Source organism: Rana temporaria, chromosome 9, assembly GCF_905171775.1.
Source record: "Rana temporaria chromosome 9, aRanTem1.1, whole genome shotgun sequence".
In the NCBI taxonomy this organism is placed as follows: Eukaryota; Metazoa; Chordata; class Amphibia; order Anura; family Ranidae; genus Rana; species Rana temporaria.
The window spans coordinates 133,647,727-133,655,083 of record NC_053497.1 but is presented as its reverse complement, the minus strand read 5'-3'; the positions used below and the strand labels follow the sequence as shown (position 1 = coordinate 133,655,083).

Here is a 7,357-nt window from a genome sequence, read left to right as displayed (position 1 = left end):
TCACAATCCAGTGGGCTTTCACAAGCCCCTGGGCAACTCAATACCCCTACGGAATAAAAACTTTCCTGATTCCTGCCTCCATCAGTCTTAAGAGACTACCCCTGATGTGACCAGTAGGGATGAGCTTTATGTTCGAGTCGAACATGAGTTTGACTCGAACATTGCCTGTTCGCCCATTCGGCGAACATCGAACAATTTGGGGTGTTTGTGGCAAATTTGAAAAGCCGCGGAACACCCTTTAAAAGTCTATGGGAGAAATCAAAAGTGCTAATTTTAAAGGTTAATATGCAAGTTATTGTCATGAAAAGTGTTTGGGGACCCGGGTCCTGCCCCAGGGGACATGTATCAATGCAAAAAAAGTTTTAAAAACTGAAGTTTTTTGGGAGCCGTGATTTTAATAATGCTTAAAGTGAAACAATAAAAGTGAAATATTCCTTTAAATTTCAAATCTGGGGTGTGTGTATAGTATGCCTGTAAAGTAGCGCATGCTTCCCGTGTTTAGAACTGTCCCTGCACAAAATGTAATTTCTAAAGGGAAAAAATTCATTTAAAGCTACTCACGGCTATTCATGAATTGTCGGGTCCCGGCAATACAGATCAAAGTCATTGACCCTTTGGGTCTGGTATGAATATTAAGGGGAACCCCGAACCCCCAAAAAAGCTGATTGCCAGCATTACTAGTTAAAAAAAAAAATATGTCCCCAGATTTCATTTAAAAAAACTGGTCACCTTATTCTAGTGGTGGTGATGCCACACCTAAAACCACACACTCTGGTGTCCAGACAAAAGAGTCTTCATGTCACTTGTCTGCAGCACAGGTCTGGAGAACCCTCCAGCTGACCACCTGGACTATGAAAGACAGCCTACCACCTCGTGGGAGAGGTGTTGCCACAAAGGAATCACATGTAATCATTTATACACACGGTCGATCCAAACCGATGAAAACGGCCTGAAGTCCAGTTTCATCGGTCCAAACCGACCGTGTGTACGGCCCATCGGTCTGTTGTCCTTCGGACAAAAATTATAGAACTTGCTTTAAAATCGAACCGATGGACGGCTGACCATCGGTCAAAACCGATGGTTAGTACACAAAAGCATCGGTTCAAAACCTGCGCATGCTCAGAATCAAGTCGACGCATGCTTGGAAGCATTGAACTTCGTTTTTTTAGCACGTTGTGTGTTTTACGTCACCGCGTTCTGACCCGATCGGTTTTTGAACTGATGGTGTGTACGCACATCAGACCATCAGGCCACATCAGCGGTGAACCGATGAAAACGGTCCGTCGGACCATTCTCATCGAATGGATCGACTGTGTGTACGCGGCCTTACAGTCTATACTGTGCTGCTGCCTAGTGTCCTTACTGAGAAACTGCTCCTAGGTGACTCCTGTTAGTATCATAGTTGCATTGCCTGTCATTATTTGTTCTTTGCTTATTGCACACCCCTATTACCATCTTATTCGCATTGCTAATTGTTCCTGCATTCATTTAGTAAACCTTAAATTACACACTGCTGTTTGCCTGATAACTCTAAATTACCACAACCGAGGACCATGTCTGCTTAGTGTATGCTGGCAAGCAGGAGCACATTTAGGAGACAGTTATGGCCCCATAACTGGAAGTGCTTGGGCCTTCATGGCTGGATATGCTAGACACTGTGAAGAACTGACAGGCACCAGGATTTATTAGATTAGGTCATCGATGAGCCAGCAGCTTCTCTGGCTTTTAGCTAAGATCAAGTGTAGTATCTGTTCTTATTAGTGTTCAGTAGGGGCGCTACGTCTTATTCTTGCCTTATGGTGGGAATGGATGGCTGTATAGTACCCCTGCTGGTATGATGGGGGTTCTGAAGGCTAGTACAGCTGGAAGAGAAAAACTGGGGCACTCACAGGCAGTTAGGGCATGGGACTAATTCCCCCAGGAAAAAAAGGATGGGCCCAGTTTCTCCTGGTTTGAATTAATCTACCTTGTCTGGCCATGGACTGGAAAGGCAGAGAATCCGTGGTGTCTGTGTACCCTGGGAATGGTCGCCCTAGCAGTGTTCTTAGTAACACTTGGGTGTGGGAGCCCACAGTTTGGAAAGGCACAAGGGCTAGATTCTTTGGCTAAGTCCGGAGTAACTTTTGTTACCAGGCCTCAGGGTCTAGCCAATGCATATTGCACGGTCACTCATTTATTTTTTATCCACATTTGTCACTTTCTCTTTTGTGTGTGTGTGTGTGTGTTTTTTTCACTGGATGGAGGGTGTGAGTCCTCAGGCTTGCCATGAAGTCTAGGAGGAGGATGTGTGGCCCTTAGTAGGGCCGATCCTAGGCAGGGTGCACAGGGTGCATTGCACCCAGGCGCCTGCAGAGGTGGGGGCGCCGAACATCTAACAGACTCTTTAACAGAAGCCCTCTCTGTGTTCATCACAGAGGCCCCCCTCCAGGTCCCAATAATGTACTCTGCTTCTCTTCCTGTATTTTGGTTATTGTTAAGAGATCATGTAAGGATCCCAGGGTAACGAAGACTTTGTGGGGGAGTATCTCTGTGGTAGAGTCATTGCCATAGAAACATTTGAAAAGGGGAGGAGTTAGTGAAATGAAGACGCCCATGTGGGGGCGCCAGAAATATTTCTGCACCCAGGTGCCTGTGACCCTAGGATCGGCCCTGGCCCTTAGGTTCCTTGCTCCCCCTACCCGGGGGGAGTTTCTTTGAGAGAGCCCCTCCATCTAGTACTAGTACTTTCTTGGCTTTGGCTAACCAAGAGGAGAGGGGTCCACCAGGTCTTCTGGCTAGGTGGATCATGTCGTACCCTATGTCCCTGTCTGGAGCCTTTCACCCCGGGCCATCAGTGAAAGGTCCTACCTCTTTAAGGGTGTGGAAAAAGCACACACTTAAGTGCACTTTTTAGTGTGTGTACACATGCACATTTTGTTGTACACTTAACTGTCTTTGTTTTTGTTTTTTCATTTTCAGCACCACCGTGGATTAAAAAAAAGAGCCAGCATCTTCTCAGCCATTTGGCTAAGAAGGTCTTATACTACTTGCAGTGTCAGCTCATCTATAAGTTGGGAGACTGCCTTAAAGTGGATGTAAACCCGAACAAAAAAAATGTCTTTGCTGTTACAATGTAGAGCATGGGTGCTCAACCTGTGGCTCTCAAGCTGTTGCAAAACTACAAGTCCCATCATGCCTCTGCTTTTGGGAGTCAGGCTTGTAACTGTCAGCCTTGCAATGCCTCATGGGACTTGTAGTTCTGCAACAGCTGGAGAGCCACAGGTTGAGCACCCATGATGTAGAGTATAAGATTTCCTATCATCTGTGCCCAGTCTTGCCAAACAGAGTTAATCCAGCTCTGAGCAATCCTCTTTTATTGTTCAGTGATATAAAATGGACTTACAGAGAAAAACCTTAGTCCGTTCCGCCCCCTTGCTGTGAGTGACAGGTTATTTACATATCTCATGCACTAGCCTGGAGATTTTTTAATTCCCACCCCCACTCCTTTTCTGAAGTCATGTGGTTACTTTTCTGGATTTTGACTGGATGTTAGTGATCATAGCAGAATTTAGTGTAAGGGGAGTGTAGAGGTGGGCGGGGAGTCTACTGACATCACGACTCCACCCACAGAGCTTCAGACAACAGATCCACCCACAGAATCTGCAGTTTTTCAGTTCTTATAACAGACAGAGGGGAGACATTTGACAGGCATGTATATCCTTATAGATCAGCACTATGGCAGTAGTTTAGAAAGGATGAGAGTGGGTTTACATCCACTTTAATGTTAGACTGTTCTCATGACCACAGTTCTGCCTCAGGCAAGGTACTTCCTGTGCACGGACGGGGGCAGTAGATCCACACCCACACTGCCTAGTATAGCCCAAGAACCCAATGGACTTACAGTCACAAGGAGCACTTACCACCACTGCACCGCCCAAAAGCTCTGTGAACTTTTTCCTAAACATCTTCAGCTGGGACCACCTGACCAGTGCCTTTAATCACATGAATAGCATTTGGCTATAAGACTGCCATCCCTTTAGAAATTACAAAAATTCTCCCTTGTAGTAGGGGCTGGGCAAACACTTGAAGGGTTGACTGCTCATTTATCCTAAGGAAGAGTAAAAACACTTTTACTTATCTGATCCTTGGCATGGCAGGCAAAGCTCCCCACCCCCCCACGCTCCAGTGGTGGACTATCCCTCTGCATCATCATGTCTAGTGCAGGGTACTGGATGATGTTAGGACCTTAGACTGCTGGAACATGGGGCAGAAGATGCTATGGAGACCAGTCTATCAGCACGGAGGAGCAGGTAAGTATATCTACTTTCCATGCCACCTAGACCCAAACAGCAGGTTACCCTTCCAGTGCGGAAGAGAGAATTTTCAATTTGTTTGGAGTTCAGATTTAAGGCAGAAGACCTTGCAGATCTTGTACTAACTAATTTTAAAATAAAACGGTCAACAGGACAAAGTATGTGTTTCAAAAAAAGGCCCTTTTGCTGAAGCTGACCATATACTGTTGGAACTTCGGCTGGTTCCTGATTACCCATCCCAACTTAGTTTAGCAGATGGTTCTTTCGGCCTCCTCCCACCCAGCATTCTTTAGCTGACCAGAAATTGTCAGCCAAACAGTGGCTGCATCCAATCAGACAGCTTGGTCTGTTAAAGGCAGTGGAAAAGGAAGCAATCTACTGACAGGATCAACAGGTAATGGCACTATACTGTGTTGATGCCATTGACAGACTGCATTATGCCATTTTTGACGTTGCTCTTATGGCGCGTACACACAATCGGAAATTCCGACAAGAAAACCGTGGATTGTTTTCCGATGGAATGTTGGCTCAAACTTGTGTTGCATACACACGGTCACACAAAATTCCAACCGTCAAGAACGTGGTGACGTACAACACTACAACGAGCCGAGAAAAATTAGGTTCAATGATTCCGAGCATGCATCTAATTTATTCCAAGCATGCATGTTTTTTTGCGCGTCTAAATTGCATACAGATGATCCGAATTTCCGACAAGAACTATTCCCATTGGAAATATTGAGAACCAGCTCAATATCAACCAGAAATTTCCGACAGAAAAAGTCAGATGGAGCCTTCCCCACGGTGGGAATATTCGACCAAAAGCTCACATCGAACTTTTCTTGTCGGAAATTCCGATCGTGTGTTGTGCTTTAAATAAATCTTGATGCACTCATAGAGTGCATGTTCTAAAATGATATTGGCTTGTGTTGACATTTTAGTGAGTATTGGAGTTTGGAGATTTTATCAAACTAAAGCTGACCATACACTGATTAAAAAAAATAACAACCTATTCTTCCATTTAATCTATACAATTCGGACGAACGAACCACTCACTGTGGCTATTGGATTTTGACAGCCGGTCTGGCCAAAAAAAGTTCCAACCTGCTTTTTTTGACAAAAGTTGACCAAATATCTTTTAGAATGAACTGGGTCCAGCAGAGTTACCCACTAAGAGAAATGAGCACAGTGTATGTATTTACTACAGATAACTATACACTAGTAGAATTTAAAATAGTTTTAATTTGGTTTTAACAAATAGTGAATAGTAAAGTTACGCCCACGCAAGGGCTAGCATTGAATTGGTAACAAGAGTTAGATCACACGGAAGGCAAAAAATGAGGTGATACATGAACAGAAGAAACAAGAGCTAACATAACAGCAATGAATTGGAGTGTTCGTGGGCCCATGAGGACCAGGGGTCCCGGAAAGGCTCCTCACAACTATGAGGTGTACCCTGGGCCCTACATAATCCAAAAGGTGGTGCAATATATAGCAGATCTAAAAGGGACTCTACAGGGAGTGCAGAATTATTAGGCAAATGAGTATTTTGACCACATCATCCTCTTTATGCATGTTGTCTTACTCCAGTGTTTCTCAATTCCAGTCCTCAGGCCCCCCCAACAGGTCAGGTTTTCAGGATTTCCCTCAGATGAAAAGGCTGTGGTGATTACTAAGGCAGTGAAACTGATCAAATCACCTGTGCAAAATAATGGAAATCCTGAAAACCTGACCTGTTGGGGGGGCCTGAGGACTGGAATTGAGAAACACTGTCTTACTCCAAGCTGTATAGGCTTGAAAGCCTACTACCAATTAAGCATATTAGGTGATGTGCATCTCTGTAATGAGAAGGGGTGTGGTCTAATGACATCAACACCCTATATCAGGTGTGCATAATTATTAGGCAACTTCCTTTCCTTTGGCAAAATGGGTCAAAAGAAGGACTTGACAGGCTCAGAAAAGTCAAAAATAGTGAGATATCTTGCAGAGGGATGCAGCTTCTGAAGCGTGATCATCGAACAATCAAGCGTTTCATTCAAAATAGTCAACAGGGTCGCAAGAAGCGTGTGGAAAAACCAAGGCGCAAAATAACTGCCCATGAACTGAGAAAAGTCAAGCGTGCAGCTGCCAAGATGCCACTTGCCACCAGTTTGGCCATATTTCAGAGCTGCAACATCACTGGAGTGCCCAAAAGCACAAGGTGTGCAATACTCAGAGACATGGCCAAGGTAAGAAAGGCTGAAAGACGACCACCACTGAACAAGACACACAAGCTGAAACGTCAAGACTGGGCCAAGAAATATCTCAAGACTGATTTTTCTAAGGTTTTATGGACTGATGAAATGAGAGTGAGTCTTGATGGGCCAGATGGATGGGCCCGTGGCTGGATTGGTAAAGGGCAGAGAGCTCCAGTCCGACTCAGACGCCAGCAAGGTGGAGGTGGAGTACTGGTTTGGGCTGGTATCATCAAAGATGAGCTTGTGGGGCCTTTTCGGGTTGAGGATGGAGTCCAGCTCAACTCCCAGTCCTACTGCCAGTTTCTGGAAGACACCTTCTTCAAGCAGTGGTACAGGAAGAAGTCTGCATCCTTCAAGAAAAACATGATTTTCATGCAGGACAATGCTCCATCACACGCGTCCAAGTACTCCACAGCGTGGCTGGCAAGAAAGGGTATAAAAGAAGAAAAACTAATGACATGGCCTCCTTGTTCACCTGATCTGAACCCCATTGAGAACCTGTGGTCCATCATCAAATGTGAGATTTACAAGGAGGGAAAACAGTACACCTCTCTGAACAGTGTCTGGGAGGCTGCGGTTGCTGCTGCACGCAATGTTGATGGTGAACAGATCAAAACACTGACAGAATCCATGGATGGCAGGCTTGTGAGTGTCCTTGCAAAGAAAGGTGGCTATATTGGTCACTGATTTGTTTTTGTTTTGTTTTTGAATGTCAGAAATGTATATTTGTGAATGTTGAGATGTTATATTGGTTTCACTGGTAAAAATAAATAATTGAAATGTATTGAATTGTAATAGTCACCTGCACACACAGATATCCCCCTAAAATAG

The 7,357-nt window shown here is 44.8% G+C and overlaps 1 pseudogene; it reads left to right on the top strand.

Annotated features, from left to right (window-relative positions):
- Positions 1-1,709: 1,709 nt before the first annotated feature.
- On the top strand, positions 1,710-1,829 carry LOC120914703 (annotated as a pseudogene).
- Positions 1,830-7,357: the final 5,528 nt, after the last annotated feature.